Genomic DNA, 24,695 nt, shown 5'->3' on the forward strand with positions numbered 1-24,695 from the left:
TCAAGGTTATCATAGGGAATGGGGAGAGGATTCATTTTTGGACTTATAGGTGGTTTAATAGCAGAAGTCTAAGGAATGACTTTCCTAGATTGTTTAGTCTCTCAATAGAGAAAAAAGGCTCATTGCAATTTTTCTATCAAAGAAAAGGGTAAAACATAGATTGGAAGCTGGAGTTTAGAAGACCACTCTCAGCTTGGGAGGAAAAGGAGGTTCAAAGGCTTAATGTATTGTTATCAGGAGCACCTAATCTAAATCATACGGCTGAGGATTCCTGTTCATGGACGGCAAACAGTTTAGGTGTGTTCTCTGTGGCTTTGGTATAGCAAAGTTTGGAGTTAGTTAAAGGGCTAATGCTCAACATGTCAAAGTTTCTGTGGAAAAATTCAGCACCTCCAAAGGTTCAGCTTTTCAATTGGTTAGCTTGAAGAGGGAGAATAAAGTCTACAGATTTTATGCATAGGATTGGAGTATTGAATGTCAATGTAAGTTCTCTTTGTGTGTTTTGTAAGGCAGAGGTGGAAACAGGAAATCATGTGTTACTGTTATGCCCTTTGGTATGGAATGTATGGTCTAATTTGGTGAATTGGTGGGATGTAAAATGGGTAGCCCCAGGTTTTGTGGAGGCTTTATTGCAATGGTGGTCTGGTATGAAATGGAGGAAGAAGGAGTTGCAGATTTGGAAGGTTGTCCCTTTGGCAATGTTGTGATCTGTATGGAAACTAAGAAATGAATGTTTATTTCAGAATGATCATGCTAATCTAGCAGAAATGGAGGAGCTGGTGAAAGTTAGAATTGCTTTATGGATTAAGTCTAATATGAAGGGTGTGCATTACTCAGTGCATGATGTTGTTGCAAACTTGAAGCAGGTTGTTTAAAAGTTGTTGGACTTTGTTGGTGTATTGCTTTTGCTATGAGATTGTGACTGTTATGAGGCTGGCTGGTTTTTTATTTCTGTTTTTCTATTTTTTGTCTCTATTTCGATTTGGATTAGTTTCTTGCCAATCCGTGGGTCTTGTGCCAGCATATGATCGTGCTTCCTCCTTGGTGCTAACCTAGTTGGGATTGTGGAGTGATAGCTATGATACTTTTTACACTTACCTCCTTTATTGATGTAAGTTGATGCTTGTATTTGCTTGTTTTTCATCAATAAAATTTCCCTTCTTCTTTACTTCCGTCTTCGTGAAAAAGTTCCTCTAATAGAAACCTTCTTGAAACCTTATGGAAAGAAACTTCCCCCAAAGCCAAATAACTTCTTCACCTTAGCAGACACAATGAGAAAAGAAGATCCTCTAGATGAATATCTCTAGAGAAAAGAGTTACCCATGTTAAAGCCGATACCTTCTCCTGGGAAATAGAAGATCCCATCAAGAGAGTAATAGTAACTATGGTCACTCCTCTAGACCCTAATGAACACAAACTTTGATGGGCGCAGCCACGTGATGAGCGTAGTGAACTATTCTTTCGCCTTTTACTAAAGAATATAGTGTGCTCGCCGCAAGTAGTGGCATATGCCTATTTTTGGAGGGCTTCTTCCCAAAAGGGTGGAGCTCATACAAATTAATACAAAAAATGTTTTTACTGCATGCTAGCTTTGCCAAACATGGCATTAAATTCCACTTCAATATGACTTAATCAATAATGTTCAAACACAACAAAACTCAAGAAAAATTGAAGGAAAATCCATTGACAAACCCGTCATGTCCACTTACGAGATCAGTAAGGTTATCACTCATTCTTAAGACCAAAGAGTTGAGGGTAAGAGTTCACATTTCTTATTTGTATGTATTTTGCTTGGTTACAAAGGATAAGTTTCATGTAAAATTCTTTCTGGAAACTGATAGAATAATGGACAATTTTCCAGATTTAATGAATAGCTACGCAATTTTATTTTTTTTTTATTCTTTTGGCAGGTACTTAAATTGTTAATTATTTTACTAATGTTCACTAGTTAGCTGTTTGACTATCTCATGGATGTGCCCTGAATCATCCCACCATAGTTGTTGAATTGGAGAGAATGCTTGAAAGTGCACAGTGCATTTGCTGATATGATCTTTCAAATGTATAGTCTTATTGTGTGTGCAGAGAGATGGTTCTGCATGATTTGAAACTATGACACTCAAATTGCAATGGATATCAAACTCTAATCGGGATCCATTTTTCGGTCATTGAATTAGACAAAAGAATCTTGACGAGTAGTGTTGGATTGTGAGGTCGGTCTGTGAAAATCAATGTTCAGAAGTTCCAAAAAATTGGATGGTTTCTCGTTGCAAATAAACTAAGCATTGAGATTGAATATTGAGATTTCAATAATAATGAATGAGAACAGAAGTGTGAGATTTCAATATATATGGGACATTCCCACATTAGATACAAAGGAGTGTCATTTAGCTTACTATAAGATAGTATTTCGAATAATTCTTCAAACCACGCAACCACATGGTGAGCACAAAGTGACCTATTCTTTTGCCTTTTACTAGAGAATATTATGTGCTCGTCGCAAGTAGTGGCATATGCATATTTTTGGAGGTCTTCTTTCCAAATGGGTGGAGCTCCTATAATTAATTAATACAAAAATTGTTGTTGTTGTTTGCTAGTTTTAAACATAGCATGTATTTAAAATGTTATTTGAAAAATGATACTTTAAGCTTGAACACGCCATTTTATGATGTTTCAATATTAGTTTTTGTAAGTTTTTGTAGCAAAAAAGATGAATAGAAATTGCTCGTGTTTGTAGAGTTTTAAACATCTGAATCAATTTATTTTTTCACGTGGCAATATTCAAAATTTTCACTTGTTGGAGATAGTTTGAAATCGGGCTGTGATAAAACTGTTTATACCAAATTAATGTTAGGGAAAATCGATGTGATTCCCCACAAGTAAATCAATCAATGGGAATAAAAACTAATGCGGAAAAATTAAATCAAAGGCAACACAAGAATTTTTACGTGGTTCCCTCAATGTGAGGTACGTCCACGGGATCGAAATCCGATTCCACTATCAACCAAATAAGTTCCAAACGATTACAAACGAGACACTAATGGTCTCACAAAACCACCCTTAGGTGAATTCTAAATAATCACAAATAAACAAGAGGAAAGACCTCACCAAATAGATGAAGCAAAATCTTCAGAACCAAAGTTGAAGAAGACCCAAAATAATTAACCCAAACCAACTTCACCAAAGCATCTAGCCGAAGATGCACTGAAAAACATTCCAAGGCACAAACGAATTAGCAAATCAACAGCCGCACTACTTCCGAAAAAGTGGAACAGATTTGTAGCAACCTCATAGCACCGAATAAATCATACCAAGCCCTATCTCACCAAAATCAATTAGCTGCTACCATGTGCATCGAAAACAAATACAATATATTTATATATATTGTTGAATCTTGAATTTTGTAATCAAACCTAATTGTTACCAAACTGGATTGGATCTCCACAAATATAATATATAAAAATATATCATATCTAAATCAAGTCAAATTGAAACTCTTTAACAAACCAATTGGGTCCCACACTCCAATAAGGAGGTATACCCAACAATTCTCCCCCTACCGACTTAGGTGGAGAGATCAACCATACCCGCCAAAGTTCGACACTTCAAATGTTTGTCCCTCGACAAAGTCTTTGTCAACATATCTGAAATATTATCATCTGTGTGAACCTTTTCGAGTTGTAACAATTTCGAATCTAACACATCACGAATCCAGTGGTATCTCACATCAATGTGTTTCGATCTTGAATGAAAAGTAGAATTTTTGCTCAAGTGAATAGCACTTTGACTATCACAATAAAGTACATACCTTTCTTGCTTCAAACCCAATTCTTGCAAAAATTTCTTCAACCATAACTCTTCTTTGCAAGCTTCTGTAATAGCAATAAATTCAGCTTCGGTAGTTGAGAGAGCAACACATTTTTGTAATTTAGATTGCCATGCCACAGCTCCCCCTGCAAAAGTCATCAAATACCCTGAAGTAGATTTCCGAGAATCAACATCACCAGCCATGTCAGAATCTGTGAACCCATCAAGCATCGGCTTACCATCCCCAAAACACAAACATACCTTCGAAGTCCCTCGAAGATATCCTAGAATCCATTTTACCGCTGCCCAATGTTCTTTACCCGGATTAGAGAGAAACCGACTCACCACACCAACTGCGTGAGCAATATCCGGCCTTGTACAAACCATGGCGTACATCAAAGAACCAACTGCTGAAGCATAAGGAACTTTCAACATCTCTTCTTTGTCTTTCTCACTTGTAGGACATTGATTCGAACTAAGCTTGAAGTGACCCGCAAGTGGACAACCAACCGGCTTTGCTTTATCCATATTAAACCTCTCAAGAACTTTCTCAATGTAGCTTTCTTGAGACAACCAAATCAGCCCCTCTTTGCGATCACGAACAATTTTCATACCAAGAATTTGCTTTGCCGGTCCCAAATCTTTCATAGCAAAAGACTTGCTCAACTCTAATTTCAACCTGTTTATCATGGTAGAATCTTGACCCACAATTAACATGTCATCAACATAAAGCAAAAGAATAATAAATTTACCATCCGAAAATTTTTTCACAAACACACAATGGTCCGAGGTGGTTTTAGAAAAACCATTATTCATCATGAAAGAGTCAAATTTTTTGTACCATTGCCGCGGGGCTTGCTTGAGACCATACAAACTTTTCTTCAATTTGCAAACAAATTTCTCTTTCCCTTTCTGCACAAAACCTTCCGGTTGTTCCATGTAAATTTCTTCTTCAAGATCACCATGCAGAAATGCGGTCTTCACATCAAGTTGCTCAACTTCAAGATTCATACTTGCAGCCATGCCAAGTACAACCCGAATAGAAGACATCTTCACAACTGGTGAGAAAATTTCATCAAAATCAGTACCTTTCTTTTGCCCAAAGCCTTTCACAACAAGACGTGCCTTGTACCTCAGATTCTTGCCATCATTCTTCAATTTGAAGACCCACTTATTTTTCAGAATTTTCCTCCCTTTAGGCAACTTCACTAAATCATAAGTGTGATTTTCAACTAAGGAATTCATCTCCTCTTCCATGGCCTTTTTCCAATCACCTTTCTTTGCATGCTCAATTGCTTCTTGGTAGTTCTCCGGCTCCCCTTGATCAGAAATCAACACAAATTCATTGGGAGGATACTTTCTTGAAGGTTGTCGGTCCCTTGTAGATTTCCTCAACTCAAGTTGTGGTGGTAGTTCTTGAGTTGGATGCTCTTCCTCAATTTCTGGCTCAACTTCATTAGAATTAGCATCATCCTCTACATCTTCAATAGGTGGCTGCACATCTCCCCCGTTTTCATTATCAACTGAAGATGAAGGAGATAAATCCATGTCAATGAGATCACTAGCTTTTGGCTCCGGTTGATCACCTTTGCCAAAGTCTTCAATTGTTTGGTCTTCAAGAAACACAACATCACGGCTTCGAATGACTTTCTTGTCGACCGGATCCCACAATCTATAACCAAATTCATCACGCCTATAGCCAAGAAAAATACATTGTTTTGACTTGCTATCAAGCTTGGACCTTTCATCTTTTGGAATGTGAACAAAGGCTCGGCAACCAAACACTCTCAAGTGCTCATAAGACACATCATTGCCGGTCCAAACTCTTTCTGGAACATCACCATTCAAAGGATAGGAAGGAGACAAATTGATCACGTCAACCGCTGTCTTCAACGCCTCACCCCAAAAGGATCTTGGCAATTTAGCTTGTGAAAGCAAACACCTTGTTCTTTCCACAATTGTGCGGTTCATCCTCTCGGCAACGCCATTTTGTTGAGGAGTCTTCTTAACTGTCTTTTGGTGTCGAATACCTTGGCTGCGACAATACTCATCAAATGGCCCAATGTATTCACCACCATTGTCTGATCGGATGCACTTCAATTTCTGCCCTGTTTCTCTTTCAACCATGGCCTGAAAATGCTTAAATACTTCTAGAACTTGATCTTTAGTTTTTAGTAAAAAAGCCCAAACTTTCCTTGAATAATCATCAATGAAAGTAACAAAATAAAGTGCACCACCATGTGTTCTAACTTTTAAAGGACCACAAACATCAGAATGAATCAACTCCAAAACATTTTCTTTTCTAGAAACAACATTTTTATGAAAAGAAACTCTATGTTGTTTACCCGCCAAACAATGAACACAAGTTTTAAGATGTGTACCTTTCAAACCGGGTAGAAGCTCTTTCTTGAACAATACTTGCAGCCCCTTTTCACTCATATGGCCAAGCCGCTTGTGCCATAATTCGGTAGAAGTATCATCTTGAAGTGCATTGACAACACCTTTACAAATTTTTCCTTGCATCGAATAAAGTGTATGAGTCTTCTTGCACTTAGCCACCACCAAGGAACCTTTTGTGAGCTTCCATATTCCATCACCAAATTTGTTGTTGAAGCCTTCATCATCTAGCTTCCCAGTAGAGATCAAATTGAGGCGAATGTCGGGAACATGCCTCACATCTTTAAGCAACAACTTGCAGCCCAAATTTGTTTCCAAGTAAACATCACCCATACCAATAATCTTGGACAAACCTTCATTACCCATTCGAACAGAACCATAATCTCCTGCAGTGTAGGTAGTGAAGAAATCAACTCGAGAAGTCACATGAAAAGAAGCACCGGAATCAATCACCCAATTGCTCTCTTGGCCCACAAAATTGATACAATCATCTTCACAAACGACCATGAGATCACCATTGGTAGTAACTGCTGTTGTGTCTTCTTGCTTCTTATCTACACTTTTATCACGCCTTTTCTCCTTATTCTTGAGCTTTCGGCATTCTCGCTTCATGTGCCCTTTCTCATGGCAATAATAACACTCAACGTCTTTCTTTGAAAAAGAGCCATCTCTTGACTTGTCACGGCTTTGATCACGACCATGAGGAGTCTTACTCCTCCCCCTTGTTTTGCTTCGGCCTCTCACAACAAATGCTTCCGAATGAGAAGAACCGGCTGATTTTCTTCTAGTTTCTTCATTCAACAGGCTACTAGTGACTTGGCCCATTGTGACAACTCCATCGGGCGCCGAATTACTGACGGTCACAACCAAAGTCTCCCAACTTTCGGGCAAAGAACTAAGTAACATCAAAGCCTGCAACTCATCATCAAAAACAATTTTCATAGAAGCAAGTTGGTTAACAATACTCTTTATTTCATTCAGATGTTCCGGAATAGGGCTGCCCTCTTTATATTTTAAATTAACCAACTTACGAAACAGAAAAGCTTTATTTGTGGCTGATTTCCTATCATAAAGGCCCTCTAATTTTTTCCATAAATCATGTGCTGAAGTTTCAGTAGCAACATGATGAAACACACTGTCATCAATCCATTGACGGATAACACCAACGGCTTTTCGATTAAGCCTATTCCATTCATCATCTTTCATACCCTCGGGTTTGCCACTAGCACCCTCAATGGGTCCATATAAATCTTTACAAAATAATAGGTCCTCCATTTTAGTTTTCCAAGTTACCCAATTACTTCCATTGAAGCTAGACATACGACCCACATTCCCCTCCATTGATTTACACAAATAACTAAACCCAAATAAATCGTAAGCTCTGATACCAGTTGTTAGGGAAAATCGATGTGATTCCCCACAAGTAAATCAATCAATGGGAATAAAAACTAATGCGGAAAAATTAAATCAAAGGCAACACAAGAATTTTTACGTGGTTCCCTCAATGTGAGGTACGTCCACGGGATCGAAATCCGATTCCACTATCAACCAAATAAGTTCCAAACGATTACAAACGAGACACTAATGGTCTCACAAAACCACCCTTAGGTGAATTCTAAATAATCACAAATAAACAAGAGGAAAGACCTCACCAAATAGATGAAGCAAAATCTTCAGAACCAAAGTTGAAGAAGACCCAAAATAATTAACCCAAACCAACTTCACCAAAGCATCTAGCCGAAGATGCACTGAAAAACATTCCAAGGCACAAACGAATTAGCAAATCAACAGCCGCACTACTTCCGAAAAAGTGGAACAGATTTGTAGCAACCTCATAGCACCGAATAAATCATACCAAGCCCTATCTCACCAAAATCAATTAGCTGCTACCATGTGCATCGAAAACAAATACAATATATTTATATATATTGTTGAATCTTGAATTTTGTAATCAAACCTAATTGTTACCAAACTGGATTGGATCTCCACAAATATAATATATAAAAATATATCATATCTAAATCAAGTCAAATTGAAACTCTTTAACAAACCAATTGGGTCCCACACTCCAATAAGGAGGTATACCCAACAATTAACTTATACGCTTTTTTGATAATATAATGGAAATAGATAGATTTACCCAAAAATAATAGAAATAGATATTCACAATGATGAGTCCTCCATCAAGCAGTCTAAAATTGTAAAACTAATTGAAGTGTTCCACAGTTAACCTAAGGAATGAAATTAGAGAATGGTAATAAAGGGAATATAAATTATAGGTGATGAAATGGTAATATATTTTGAAAATGTTGGCTAATTTAGTTGGTAAAGTCCCACATAGTCCTGAAATCGAACCCCACCTTTTGCCTGAATTAAGAGTAATGGACCAAAAAAACAGAACAGAAAGAAAAGTTAATACATTCCCACATCTTGTCTTAAAGGAGCAATTCTTATATGTCTGCTGCCATTTGTTTAGCATAAAGCAAAACCATTCTTTCGTTTTTTACTAAACAATACGGTGAGCTCGCTCTCCAAATAGTGGTGTATGATTATTTTTTTAGTGTTTTTACCTAATTTTCAGGCCCCCTAAAATGAAGTACATTAAACAATTTTTTCTTGGGAGACTTACATATAAATCTTAATATGTGAACTTATTGTCCAATAGGTCGCATGAAAATTAATGATATTTTTCATCAAACACTATTAAAAAAGTCACTAATTATTAATTTTCATCGGTTTGAAAATTTTATCACAAAAAATGTCATTAATTATAAGTTTTAGCGACAGTTTAAAAAAATTGTCACAAAAAAGTCACTAATTTTTTAAATTTCAATGACAATTTGAAAAATTCATCACAAAAAAAGCCTACTAATTCTAAGTTTTAGCGACAATTTATAAAAACCGTGACAAGAAAAATCACTAATTATTAATTTTTATACACGTGTGCAAAAAATAGTCATAAAAATTTATTTTTAGTAACAATTTTGTTAAAACTTATTTTTAATTGAACTTGATGAGAATTAAATATAACTATTGAGATTTATTGGTAGTTTATCCCCCTTTTTTTTTGCCCTTTTTGTTTGTTAAATTATTGCAGGTCATGACTTTAAAATTCGGGATTCCTCAACAAGAAGGATATGAAATAGTAGGGAAAAAAAAGTCCATAATTGCCTCAGATTAAAGTACAAATGAAAAAGGGAGGCCTTGTTTTCTTTGTTGAGACAATGCAAATGAAATTGGTAGTCAGATCCTTTGACATTTTGGAATAAAACCTTTCAAGATCAAAAGAAGTTGTTTAGGTGTAGGTTAGAACCTTCAAAATTTACAAAACTAAATTCAACACTATTTGTATTTTAAAAAAATAATAAAAAAAAAGACCCCTCTTTGGTTTCCCTAAGGATGTTAATAAAACAACATTCCTACATATGTTTATATATATATAATTATTTTAATATATGACTCTGTCACTAGTTGTAAAAATAATACTACACTTTAGTAAAAACCAAACTCAGTAGTGTATTCTTTGAAAATTAGAGAAAATAGAAATAAAATAATTTCACACTTAATATTTTTGTGTTATTTGGTCGGAAAAATGTTTCTTTCTTTCTGTTTTATGAATATGAAAAAAAAAAATTAATTAGATTTAGATTGCCTCAGTTGATTCATGTGCCGCATATGAAAAGTTATGAGTTTGAATCTGAAAATATTGAACAAATGGTTAAAAGTTTCATTCATCATCCCCTTAACACCACTTATAGTCACCGAGTCACAATAATTACCTTACCAAACACTCTCATGAGAAAAAGTATATATATAACAAAAAATAAAAATAATAAAAAGTGAACCGAAAGAATTAAAAAAAAAAAGTTTTCTAGTACATGTTTGGTTAAGATGAATTTTTATGAGAAATATATTACATCTGGCTACTTTTAAGAGAATGAAAAAAATTCATATATTTTTTACAAAAGAGTTAGAAGCCAAGTCACTATGCGGACATGTGTTGTATTATTTTTTATATTGTTTCACCACTTACATTCTAAGCAAATGTTAAATTTTTCTCTTCCCTGCAATTTCTTTATTATTTGTTGGAAAATTGTTTTTTATAAGGCTTATTTTGGGCTAATTTTGAGCTCAAAATTGAGTAGGCCCCGAACGTCTATTGGGGTGGGTTCGAAGAAGTGAAGTGTTTCATGCCGCGTGGTAAGTCACACGGTGAAGGCAGTTCGTCAAAATTATTTATGAGTGAATGGGAAGTTGACGTCGTTTTCGAGTTCGTGAAATGGACATTTAAAGATTTTAATGTGGGTTTCCTTCAAATAGTTTGTCCCACATTAAAACTTTAAGAAAGGTTTTTTGTGTATATAAGCTCTAGACTACAACACTTGGGTTGGGCCTCAAGGGGCACCCTAAGTTTGTAGAATAGAGGAGTTATGGACAAAGTGAACCTTAACCCAAACCACCACACGCGCGCTGCCGCCGCCGGTGTGGTTCAGTTCTAATATTAATTTTTTGGACAAAATTCATTTGAATTTTTTCAAAAATTATTGCAGGAATTTAATTCAAATTTGAATTCCAATTTTTGTCCAACACTTGAGCCTTCTTCAATCCGAATTATGTAACAGATTAACTGCATAAAACTGCTCATAACTGCCCAGCAATTATAGTCTGAAACGGCACTGTTTGACAGATTCAAACAGTTCAAACAGATCTACATTTCCAACAGTTATCTATTCAGTTCCAATATGTACTTATTCATTTGAAACCATATCTGTTCAGTTCAAATTTCTGCACCTGTTCGGCTCTGTTTAATCCAGCACTATCCAATAGTTTGGGTGATCCAAAAATCAATCTGAAAAAACAGTCTGAAATGTTCATCTTGCAGTCATCTTTTGCTCATTTGCATTTATAATCTTTATTCTAGTTTTAGAATAAATTTCAGAGAGTTAGAACATAAGTTTGGTTCGTCGTACAATTTGTTTTAGAGTGTTACTACAAATTGGTTAAGATCATTGTATCTTGGGAAATTCAAATTTTGTACCAAAAATTGATTTAATTTTCTGTCCATTTTTATCTCATTCAGTCCGAATCCTCCACATGAATGGAATTTGACGGAGAAAAAATGTAACAACATGATCTAATTACAGAGAGTACAGAAATTGAAAATATTCTGCAAAGGATAGGTAGTTTTTGGCTTTGAATCTTCCCTTGTGAGACACTATCGGATTTACTAGCTAACCAGTGAACATGATGTCTTGAATTGTTCAGCCGTTTGTGTAAACCAAGACAATAGAACTCACACAGTATATCCCCAGACACAGTTTAGTTCTCACTATTGTGTTCATTTTGGCCTTGAACAACCTGGTCCTTCATGAATGTTCTAGAGAATTGTAGCCCTTCACAAATCTCATAGAACCGGCCCAGTTCACACTCACATAGGTGATTCTTATGAAGAGTATCCTTCCATACTTCACTAGGTATACCTAGATATAAGAATCATTAAAAGTATTACTTAACCTAAAATGCTGCAGACATCACTTATTTCATCAAAGAAATAGGTAGGAGCTAGACTCCCCGGTGATCCTTCTGAGTCATACACAACTCGGATGTCACGACCCCAAACCGCCCCTAGTAGTTTGGTGCCGTGATGGCCAGTAATCCGTAATTACCGAAGGCCAACTTTTCAAAACTTAACACAATCAGAGTATAATAATGATCGGGGCTAACAAATTGCGGAAGCGATAAATCAATTACAAGCGGTCCATAAGAGCTGTGCGTAGATCAAAGCAATGCCAAACGTTTCCAATTAACTTCACAATTTAAATACAACAAGGTACAAAAATACATGTTACATCTTGATCAAAAGGCTTCTCGAGCCGACATATACAAAATACAGCTAATACAAGTCAAGAAGCATGATTTTCAAGAATTCGCCGACATGCAAAACAGGGCATCGCCGACGTAAATACAAGGTAAGGCCGACAAATACACGAATCCAAAACAAGTATCCCAACGAACTAGGCGTCGCCGCCGTCCTGCTCATCACCTACATATATATAGAGGGGTGAGTACAAAACTCAGTGAATGGTACTAAAAATAAAGGTTTGCATGAATATAGCCGGAGTCCTTCAAAACGAACACATCAAACTTAGCAAGGCAAGGGATGAACCGTATTCATCATCAAATATCATAACATCGGCGAAACAAGGGATGAACCGTATTCATCATCAAATATCATAACATCGGCGAAACAAGGGATGAACCGTATTCATCATCAAATATCATAACATCGGCGAAACAAGGGATGAACCGTATTCATCATCAAATATCATAACATCGGCGAAACAAGGGATGAACCGTATTCATCATCAAATATCATAACATCGGCGAAACAAGGGATGAACCGTATTCATCAGTCAAATAACAAAACATCGGCGAAACAAGGGATGAACCGTATTCATCAGTCAAATAACAAAAGCTGTACGATCCGTAATCGTTTGGTCAAAAGTATTGCGAAAGTTTAGAGTCCTCCAATACAAGGGACTTGTGCACTTGGTACCGCGAAAGTTTAGAGTCCTCCAGTACAAGGGACTTGTGTTACTTAGGCCCGTAGCCCGATTTAACAAGGACCGTATCCTTTTATACTAGGTACTGCGAAAGTTTAGAGTCCTCCAGCACAAGGGACTTGTGTTACTTAGGCCCGTAGCCCGATTTAACAAGGACCGTATCCTTTTCAAAGATGGCATCAAAACAAGGAGTATACTTGACACATCAAACAAGAGCTATTTATTCATGCTATCAAATACTTTTGTCAAAACAAGCAAGCAAGATTTATCAAAACGAGTATAACATAGCTTTATCAATAATACCACTCACCTAGTTCTTCAGGTGTAGACTCAAGCAAATATCAAGGACCTACAATCACATGGCAAGTCACATTCTCAAAGCAAGCTCTATATATACATGCAAATGATCTCGGCGTTCTAGCCAGATCCAAGTCAAAGACAAGGCAAAACAAGCTGGGAGCTTAGTCACTGCTCCCGTTCAAGAAAACACACTGGGTACCGCCCAGGACTAAGCCGAGGTCCCGTTAAACAAAGCCAGGAAAAATCTGGGTTTTCCTTTGAAGAATATGAAGATCATGATTATTGAAAGATGGATGCAAGCTCACAACTTGTTACAAAAATCTGAGTTTTCATGCCAAGAGTTCAAAATAGGGACTTGGGTATCCATTAAAGAAAGTCAAGCAAGAACAAACACAAAATATGATTTTCGTTCCAAACTCTTCGATCAAAATGGGACTTTGTTCAAGAACACATGAAAAACCATTTTCTCTTTCTAAAACCAACTCCAAAACGATGCATGGCATGCAAAACAAAACCAATCATGCAATGCAGCTAGATATTCAGCAAGAACAACCAAAGGAGATCAAGATTCTAACCTCAAAACTCGGATCTAACGGTTCAAGCCACAAGGATCAAGCTTGGAAGACAACTCTCACTCAAGAACTCTTCTTCCTCCTTTCTAGAGCTTCTCTCTCTAAAACAAAGATTTGAGACAAGAAATGCTTTGTTCAAGGTCTGTCGGCAGCCTTAATCAAACAGCTCGGACACGTGGCATTACCGGGTTGGTTCAGCTCCAAAAAGGTGATTGATGGACAAGACAAGTCTCTGACAAAGCTTATGCAGCAAGCTCGGGTATGACACATCGGCAACAAGATGACATCGGCTCAAAACAAGGATCCAACAACGGGATGGAAAAACATCGGCTAAGGAGGACGACGCTTGACTAAGCTGTGCCACACCTTGGCCGGGGTGCGCCACATCTCGGCCTAGGCCATACCTGCCTGCGGACAAGGTTCAAGTGCGAAACATCTCGGCAAAGAATGCCCGAGGTGAAGATGGGGTTGAACAAGACCTCCAGATGGTTCTAAGTACAAAGGGTCAAAGGCGGACTAAGCTCAAGATGATCTCGGCTACGCACACGCACTAAGCAAGAAACAAAATCATGCAAGCAACTTAAGCAAATCAAGCCAAGATAGAACCTTCAAATTAACATAACAAGCAAGATCATGCAAGAATGTATGCAAGTATGGCAAGAGTAAGGTGAGGGTTGTTACATCCTACCCCCCTTAAAGAAGTTTGGTCCCCAAACTTAGATTACCTTGTTCCCAGAACAACTCCGGATAACGGACTCTCATGTCCTCTTCCTTTTCCCACGTGGCTTCTGTGCCATAATGCTCCTTCCATTCGACCTTTACCATCGGTATCGATCTGTTCCTCAATTGCCTCACTTGTCGATCAACAATCCTCATTGGCTTCTCCTCGTAGCCCAAATCTTCATTAACTGTGATCTCGGAATGATCAATTACATGTAGTGGATCTCGGATGTACTTCCTCAACATCGAAACATGAAACACATTGTGGACTTGGCTCAAATCTGGCGGCAAGGCAAGTCTGTAGGCGACGGGATTAATTCTCTCGAGAATTTCAAATGGTCCAATATACCGAGGTGCTAATTTACCTTTCTTCCCAAATCTGGAAACTCCTTTCATTGGTGAGACTTTCAGGAATACGTGATTCCCGACTTCAAACTCTATCTCATTCCTTCTCTGGTCGGCGTAGCTCTTTTGTCGGCTCTGGGCAGTTTTAATCCTCTGTTGGATAAGTTTAATCTTTTCTGTTGTCACTTGAATCAATTCGGGACCAAGCAAAGTTCTGTCTCCGACTTCGGTCCAACATATCGGCGACCTACATTTTCTTCCATACAAGGCCTCATATGGCGCCATGCCAATGCTAGCTTGGTAACTGTTATTGTAAGCGAATTCCACTAAAGGCAAATGTGTTCCCCAACTTTCTTGGAAATCCAATACACAAAGTCTCAGCATATCTTCGAGTGTCTGAATTGTCCTCTCTGTCTGCCCATCTGTCTGGGGATGAAAGGCTGTACTAAATCTCAGCTCGGCTCCGAAAGCTCTCTGAAGACTCTGCCAAAATCTAGAAACAAATTTAGGATCTCGGTCTGAAACAATTGATATCGGCACTCCATGAAGTCTGATAATCTCGTTCACATACAGCAAGGCAAGTTGACTGGCGTTGAAGGTAGTCTTAACGGGTAGAAAGTGCGCTGACTTAGTTAACCTATCCACAACAACCCAAATTGAATCCATACCCTTTGGTGTTCTCGGCAACCCAATCACAAAATCCATGGAGATGTGCTCCCATTTCCACTCAGGAATCGGCAAAGGTTGAAGAAGTCCTGCCGGTCTTTGATGTTCTGCTTTCACTTGCTGACAATGTAAACACTGGGACACAAATCCGGCTATTTCTCTCTTCATATTTGGCCACCAGAAGGTCTGTTTCATATCTTGATACATCTTGGTGTTCCCTGGGTGGATAGTAAACTTGGAACCATGAGCTTCCTGCAAAATCTTTTTCTTCAGCTCTGGAATGTCGGCCACACATAACCTTCCTTCAAACTTGAGTACTTGGTTTTCGATGGTATACCCTGGTCTCGGCTTCGTGTCAATCTCCTCGGCAATTTTCTTGAGGAAGTTATCCTCCATCTGTCTTGTCTTTACTTCATTAACGATAGTCGGTTCTGCTGACATCACGGTTAAACACGCCAAATTTCCATCTGACTTCCTGCTCAAAGCGTCGGCTACACTGTTGGCTTTTCCGGGGTGATATTGAATTTGCACATCGTAGTCTTTTAACAACTCAAGCCACCGTCTCTGCCTCAAATTCAATTCCTTCTGAGTGAATAGATATTTTAAGCTCTTATGATCTCTGAAAACCTGACAAGTAGCTCCATACAAATAGTGACGCCATATCTTTAAAGCAAATACCACGGCTGCTAATTCTAAGTCATGGGTAGGATAGTTTTTCTCATGAGGTTTCAACTGACGAGATGCATAAGCTATAACTTTACCCTTCTGCATTAATACACAACCCAAACCCTTATGCGATGCATCACTATAGACATGAAACTCTTCGTTACCTGTTGGGAGTACGAGTACTGGCGCTGTAACTAACCTCGTCTTCAGTTCCTGAAAGGCTGATTCCCGATCTTCAGTCCATCCATACGGTGTTCCTTTCTTAGTCAATTGCGTCAATGGAATTGCAATTTTGGAGAAATCTTTCACAAACTTTCTGTAATAACCTGCCAAACCCAGAAAACTACGAATCTCGGACACATTAGTCGGTCTCGGCCAATTTACTACGGCTTCGATTTTGCTAGGATCTACTGCAATACCTTCTTCATTAATCACATGACCCAAAAATGAGATGGTAGAAAGCCAAAACTCACACTTGTTAAACTTCGCATACAATTTCCGTTCTCTCAAAATCTGTAAGGCAAGTCTCAAGTGATTTTCGTGTTCAGTTTTACTCTTGGAATAGATCAAGATATCATCAATGAAGACAACTACAAACTCATCTAAATACGGTTTGAAGACCCTGTTCATCAAATCCATAAATGCTGCGGGGGCATTGGTCACTCCAAATGGCATTACTAAAAACTCGTAGTGGCCATATCTTGTTCGAAAGGCAGTCTTCTCGACATCTTCGGCTTTAACCTTAAGCTGATGGTAACCAGACCTAAGGTCGATCTTAGAAAAGACTCGCGCTCCTTGTAATTGGTCAAGCAGATCATCAATTCTAGGTAACGGGTACTTGTTCTTAATGGTGACCTTATTAAGTTCTCTATAGTCGATACACAGACGGAGTGTGCCATCCTTCTTCTTAACAAATAGAACAGGTGCTCCCCATGGTGAAGTGCTCGGCCTGATAAATCCCTTATCTAACAACTCTTGCAATTGCAGTTTCAATTCTCTAAGTTCAGCTGGGGCCATCCTATAAGGCGCTTTGGAAATCGGCTGTGTTCCCGATATAATATCGACCGTAAACTCTACTTCTCTATCGGTCAAGTGGCCAGGCAATTCATCCGGAAAGACGTCGGGGAAATCACTAACAATCGGGATGTCGGCTAAGTTAACATTTCCATTCTGATCACTCAGTATACTACACAAGTAACCTCGACACCCTTTCTGAATCAACTTACAGGCCTTAATGGACGAAACCAAGTAGGGTGGGGGCACTACCCCTTTCCCTTGGAAAATAACCTCGGCTAGGTTTGGGGGTCGCAAGGTGACACTTTTCGAAACACAATTAATAGATGCATTATTCGCGACTAACCAATCCATTCCCAGTATAACATCAAAATGAGCTAGGTCTAGAGGCATCAGATCTACTAGCAATTCAACATTCTCAATCACAACAACACATGCTCTGTAAATGGATGCAACAAACATAGATCTCCCAGATGGAGTAGACACAGACAACACATAATCAAGGGGCTCTAGTTCTCTATCAATTTTCTTGGCAAACTTAGTAGATATAAACGAATGAGTAGAACCCGAATCAATTAACACATAGGCATCTTGGGAGCAAATTAGTAACATACCTGACACTACTGTCTCAGCATTCTGAGTGTCTCCTGGTACTAATGCAAACACTCTGCCCTGTCTCATCTGTACTCTCCCAGCATTTCCTTTCTGAACGGAACCCGAGGTATTTTCTCCTTTCTTGTTGTTATCAGTCTTTGTTTTGGGGCAATCCCTCACATAGTGGCCCATCTCGCCACATTCATAACAGGCTCCAGACGTTCGTCGGCAGATCCCGAAATGCTGTTTCCCACAATCCGAACACGCCGGTTTAGCACTCCCTTCCTGCCTTAGGTTACCAGTACTACCCATGTTCATTTTCTTCTTGGTGTTCAGCTGTCCTCGGCGATTGTCATAGTTCTGTCTCTTTCGCTGGTTTTCTCCCGAGCTCTGGTATCGGTTCAAATTAGCTTCGGCCTGAATGGCCTTGTCCAATACTTCGGCATAAGTCGGCATATCAAGCAAATTGACCCGGTCTTGGATCGGTCCACGAAGCCCACACTCGAACTTCCTGGCCTTCATATATTCGTCGTTGGTCATGTGAGGTACAAACCTTACCAGTTCAGTAAAAGCGCGGTCATATTCCGCCACTGTTCTGTTGCCTTGCGTCAGAGTATGAAATTCGGTAGCCTTGCGGTTTCGAACACTCAGGGGAAAATGTTTCTTGTAAAACAACTCTAAAAATCGGGTCCAGGTTAGATCTGGATTGCTCTCTCTAACCATCATCCACCATCTACGAGCATCATCATCCAATGTGAATGCTGCCAACGTCACTTTCTGAGCGTCGGTGCTAGGGAAGATCTCGAACAACTTCTCCATTTCTAAAACCCATGCCTCAGCCTTCATCGGCTCTATACCCCCAGAAAATCTCGGTGGTTTCATTTTCTTAAACTCCCTGATCAAAGCTATCGTACCATCCCCATACAAGGCTGGCTGCGGGGGAACTTGCGGCACTAGAGGAGGTGGAGGCGGAACCACATTTCGGCCGTTGGTCTGCTCGGCCTGAGTCGATGTAGCACTAGCGAACTGCTGTCTGGTTTGCCTCAACTCGCGGGCCAAACCTTCAACTAACCTTTCCAATCTGTCCATCCTGTCTTCGGGCTGATCTCGGCCAAGCGGTGGTCTACCTCTCCTCATGGTACTATGAGTATGCAAGGTATGACTTTAAAACAATTAAGCAGATAACCACATAGGCAAATAGCAAATAAGTATATCAAGACAATGCACACTTCACTCAAACAACAATTACCATGATGCAACCCTAACGTCTTTCTAAGGGAAAACCTATGCTCTTCAGGACTCAAAGTGTGTGAATAACGTATACCGAGGAACTTGTGCTTTGATACCACTCTGTCACGACCCCAAACCGCCCCTAGTAGTTTGGTGCCGTGATGGCCAGTAATCCGTAATTACCGAAGGCCAACTTTTCAAAACTTAACACAATCAGAGTATAATAATGATCGGGGCTAACAAATTGCGGAAGCGATAAATCAATTACAAGCGGTCCATAAGAGCTGTGCGTAGATCAAAGCAATGCCAAACGTTTCCAATTAACTTCACAATTTAAATACAACAAGGTACAAAAATACATGTTACATCTTGATCAAAAGGCTTCTCGAGCCGACATATACAAAATACAGCTAATACAAGTCAAGAAGCATGATTTTCAAGAATTCGCCGACATGCAAAACAGGGCATCGCCGACGTAAATACAAGGTAAGGCCGACAAATACACGAATCCAAAACAAGTATCCCAACGAACTAGGCGTCGCCGCCGTCCTGCTCATCACCTACATATATATAGAGGGGTGAGTACAAAACTCAGTGAATGGTACTAAAAATAAAGGTTTGCATGAATATAGCCGGAGTCCTTCAAAACGAACACATCAAACTTAGCAAGGCAAGGGATGAACCGTATTCATCATCAAATATCATAACATCGGCGAAACAAGGGATGAACCGTATTCATCATCAAATATCATAACATCGGCGAAACAAGGGATGAACCGTATTCATCATCAAATATCATAACATCGGCGAAACAAGGGATGAACCGTATTCATCATCAAATATCATAACATCGGCGAAACAAGGGATGAACCGTATTCATCATCAAATATCATAACATCGGCGAAACAAGGGATGAACCGTATTCATCAGTCAAATAACAAAACATCGGCGAAACAAGGGATGAACCGTATTCATCAGTCAAATAACAAAAGCTGTACGATCCGTAATCGTTTGGTCAAAAGTATTGCGAAAGTTTAGAGTCCTCCAATACAAGGGACTTGTGCACTTGGTACCGCGAAAGTTTAGAGTCCTCCAGTACAAGGGACTTGTGTTACTTAGGCCCGTAGCCCGATTTAACAAGGACCGTATCCTTTTATACTAGGTACTGCGAAAGTTTAGAGTCCTCCAGCACAAGGGACTTGTGTTACTTAGGCCCGTAGCCCGATTTAACAAGGACCGTATCCTTTTCAAAGATGGCATCAAAACAAGGAGTATACTTGACACATCAAACAAGAGCTATTTATTCATGCTATCAAATACTTTTGTCAAAACAAGCAAGCAAGATTTATCAAAACGAGTATAACATAGCTTTATCAATAATACCACTCACCTAGTTCTTCAGGTGTAGACTCAAGCAAATATCAAGGACCTACAATCACATGGCAAGTCACATTCTCAAAGCAAGCTCTATATATACATGCAAATGATCTCGGCGTTCTAGCCAGATCCAAGTCAAAGACAAGGCAAAACAAGCTGGGAGCTTAGTCACTGCTCCCGTTCAAGAAAACACACTGGGTACCGCCCAGGACTAAGCCGAGGTCCCGTTAAACAAAGCCAGGAAAAATCTGGGTTTTCCTTTGAAGAATATGAAGATCATGATTATTGAAAGATGGATGCAAGCTCACAACTTGTTACAAAAATCTGAGTTTTCATGCCAAGAGTTCAAAATAGGGACTTGGGTATCCATTAAAGAAAGTCAAGCAAGAACAAACACAAAATATGATTTTCGTTCCAAACTCTTCGATCAAAATGGGACTTTGTTCAAGAACACATGAAAAACCATTTTCTCTTTCTAAAACCAACTCCAAAACGATGCATGGCATGCAAAACAAAACCAATCATGCAATGCAGCTAGATATTCAGCAAGAACAACCAAAGGAGATCAAGATTCTAACCTCAAAACTCGGATCTAACGGTTCAAGCCACAAGGATCAAGCTTGGAAGACAACTCTCACTCAAGAACTCTTCTTCCTCCTTTCTAGAGCTTCTCTCTCTAAAACAAAGATTTGAGACAAGAAATGCTTTGTTCAAGGTCTGTCGGCAGCCTTAATCAAACAGCTCGGACACGTGGCATTACCGGGTTGGTTCAGCTCCAAAAAGGTGATTGATGGACAAGACAAGTCTCTGACAAAGCTTATGCAGCAAGCTCGGGTATGACACATCGGCAACAAGATGACATCGGCTCAAAACAAGGATCCAACAACGGGATGGAAAAACATCGGCTAAGGAGGACGACGCTTGACTAAGCTGTGCCACACCTTGGCCGGGGTGCGCCACATCTCGGCCTAGGCCATACCTGCCTGCGGACAAGGTTCAAGTGCGAAACATCTCGGCAAAGAATGCCCGAGGTGAAGATGGGGTTGAACAAGACCTCCAGATGGTTCTAAGTACAAAGGGTCAAAGGCGGACTAAGCTCAAGATGATCTCGGCTACGCACACGCACTAAGCAAGAAACAAAATCATGCAAGCAACTTAAGCAAATCAAGCCAAGATAGAACCTTCAAATTAACATAACAAGCAAGATCATGCAAGAATGTATGCAAGTATGGCAAGAGTAAGGTGAGGGTTGTTACATCGGATGTCCCTTTGAACCTAGATCTTGGGATCTCCAGTCAACTAGGTTGGGTTGCTGTTGTGGTAACTCTTATTTAATAGGCTTTAGTCCCATTCCCCTCGATGAATTCTCAACTAGCTCCCTTGCTAACCCTTTGGTTGGTGGATCCGCTATGTTGTCTTTAGACTTCACATATTCAATGGAAATAATTCCATTAGAGAGTAGTTGTCTCACGGTGTTATGTCGACAACGAATGTGTCATGACTTACCGTTATACATATGACTCTATGCTCTACATATTGCTAATTAACTATCGCAATGTATGCATATTGCAGGCATTGGTTTTGGCCATATTGGAATATGTTCAAGGAAGTGGCGAAACCATTCTACTTCTTTCCCAGCTTTTGTCTAAAGCTATGAATTCAGATTCTATAGTAGACCTAGCAATGCAAGTCTGTTTGGAAGATTTCCAAGATACAGTCGCCCCACCAAGAGTAAAGACATACCCACTGGTGAACTTTGAGTCTCTAGTATCTGATATCCAATTCGCATCACAGTATCTTTCAAGTACTGCTGGATATCTAGTATAATTTAGTCCAATGTTAGGAGTAAATCGGAGATATCTTAGAACCCTTATAATTGCTTTCCAGTGTTCTACTCCCGGATTACTCGTATATCTACTTAATTTACTTACTGTATAAGCTATATCTGGGCGAGTGCAGTTCATCAAGTACATTAAGCTTCCAATAATTTGGGCATACTCTAATTGAGAAATACTTTTATGTACATTCTTAGATAGAAACAAGTTAACATCTACAGGTGTTCTAGCAAGATAATCATCATCTTTGTTGGCAAAGCATAAGATGAGATTGTGACAAAGCATAACCTTAATGAATGCACAGATAGACTCAAAGGACCACTCCTCAAGTGGCCGGTTGGCCACTCCTTTTTCCAGGAGTGTTCTACCTCAAGTATTTTCTCAATGTAATGAGATTGTAACAAAGCATAACCTTTTGATGTTTTGGTAATTTTCATACCAAGAATTACATCAGCAATACCCATGTCATTCATGTCAAAATGTTTATTCAATATTTTCTTGGTAGTTTTAATCATGTCATTATTACTACCTATGATGAGCATATCATCCACATAAAGACATACAATGACATAACCTTTGTCTGTGTTTTTAAACACATTTGTCACACTCATTAATTTTGAATCCATTTGACATCATTGCCTTGTCAAATTTCTCATGCCATTGCTTTGGTGTTTGTTTTAAACCATATAATGATTTAACCAATTTACACACTTTCTTTTCTTTTCCTGGAACTGAAAACCCTTCTGGTTGTTCCATGTAAATTTCTTCATCTAACTCACCATTTAAGAAAGTAGTTTTCACATCCATTTGATGAATTTCTAGATTGTATAGAGATGCAATAGCAATTAGCATTCTAATAGATGTTGTTCTAGTAACCGGTGAATATATGTCAAAGTAATCAAGACCTTCTTTTTGTCTAAAATCTTTGACCACAAGCCTTACCTTGTATTTGTCAATTGATCCATCCGCTTTCAATTTTCTTTTGAAAATCCACTTGTACCCAAGAGGTTTACAACCTGGTGGCAAATCCACCAATTCCCAAGTGTGATTTTGCAAGATGGATTCAACTTCAATATTGATAGCTTTTTTCCATAAAGGAGCCTCAGGACTAGACATTGTCTCTTTAAAAGTTAAAGGCTCATTTTCTAACAAATATGTTAGAAAATCTGGACCAAAAGACTTTGAGGTTCTAGCACGTTTACTACGCCTAAGTTTCTCTTCATCAATTTGATCTTGCTCTTGCTCATTACTAGTAATAGCATTAAAAGATCTTTTATTAGTACCAGTCTCTTGTCCAGTCTTATTTGAAAATATATGTTCAAAGAATGATGCATTCCGAGACTCAAAAATAGTATTTACATGCATTTCGGTATGTTCTGATTTATAAATTAAAAACCCATATGCACTACTATTCTTGGCATAACCAATGAAAATGCAATCAATGGTCTTAGGACCTATCTTAGTCTTTTTAGGACTAGAAACACCCCCACACTTTTAAGTATTTGTAAGATGGTACTCTTCCATGCCACAATTCATAAAGAGTTTGATTCACTTTCTTTCGGGGTACTTTATTAAGTATATAATTAGCAGAAAGTATTGCTTCCCCCCACAATTTCTGAGGTAATCCAGAACTTATTAACATAGCATTCATCATTTCTTTTAAAGTCATATTTTTCCTTTCAGTAATTCCATTTTGCTGAGGTGAGTAAGGAGCGGTAGTTTGATGAATTATTCCATGTTCTTTACAAAATTCACCAAAAGGTGATTCATATTTACCACCTCTATCACTTCTTAGTTTTTTTTATTTTCTTACTAAGTTGATTTTCAACTTCATTCTTATATTGAATGAAAGTTTTCAAAGCTTTATCCTTGGTTTGAATTAAATAAACATAATTATATCTAGTATAGTCATCTATAAAACTGATAAAATATTTTTTCCCACCTCTAGTTTGAATTGGTCTAAAATTACAAATGTCACTATGAATTAATTCAAGTGGTTCCGTACTTCTTTCAATTGAATGAAAAGGGATTTTAGATAATTTTGCCTCAATGTAAATTTCACATTTATGATTTGAATCAATGTCAAATTTAGGTAAACATTTCATATTAATTAATCTACGTAAAGATCCATAATTAACATGCCTAGTCTACCATGCCATAAATTTGAAGACTCAAGCAAGTAAGAAGAATATGTATTTTTATTAACAACTGAGGGTACAACGGTCATTACATTCATCTTGAAAAGGCCATCAGACATGTAACATTTTCCTACATGCATCCTATTCTTAGTAAGTACACATTTATCACTCTCAAACACTAGCCTAAACCCATTCTTACTCAACAAAGATCCGAAAATAAAATTCTTGCGAATGTCCGATACATGCAGCACATTGTTGAGAGTGAGTTCCTTTTCAAATGTCATCTTAAGTACAATCTTTCCTTGTCCTTCAACTTTGGCAGTTGAGGAGTTGCCCATAAAAAGTTGTTCATCACTGTCCACCGTAGAATAAGATGTGAACATCTTTTTGTCGGCACAAATGTGGCGCGTAGCACCAGTATCCACCCACCATTCTTTAGGATTTCCGACAAGATTTTCTTCAGAAACAACTGCA

At 38.5% G+C, this 24,695-nt stretch overlaps 2 non-coding genes across 2 annotated transcripts; both read left to right on the forward strand.

Annotated features, from left to right (window-relative positions):
- The first annotated feature begins 1,430 nt into the window (after positions 1-1,430).
- LOC114313906 (U5 spliceosomal RNA) lies at positions 1,431-1,543 on the forward strand. Its single transcript, XR_003647311.2, has one exon. It is a non-coding gene; the product is annotated as a U5 spliceosomal RNA (small nuclear RNA).
- Positions 1,544-2,430: 887 nt separating this feature from the next.
- LOC114313908 (U5 spliceosomal RNA) lies at positions 2,431-2,545 on the forward strand. The gene has a single exon (XR_003647312.2). It is a non-coding gene; the product is annotated as a U5 spliceosomal RNA (small nuclear RNA).
- The last annotated feature ends 22,150 nt before the right edge of the window (positions 2,546-24,695 follow it).

Source organism: Camellia sinensis, chromosome 3, assembly GCF_055761805.1.
Source record: "Camellia sinensis isolate YWXY chromosome 3, ASM5576180v1, whole genome shotgun sequence".
NCBI lineage: Eukaryota > Viridiplantae > Streptophyta > Magnoliopsida > Ericales > Theaceae > Camellia > Camellia sinensis.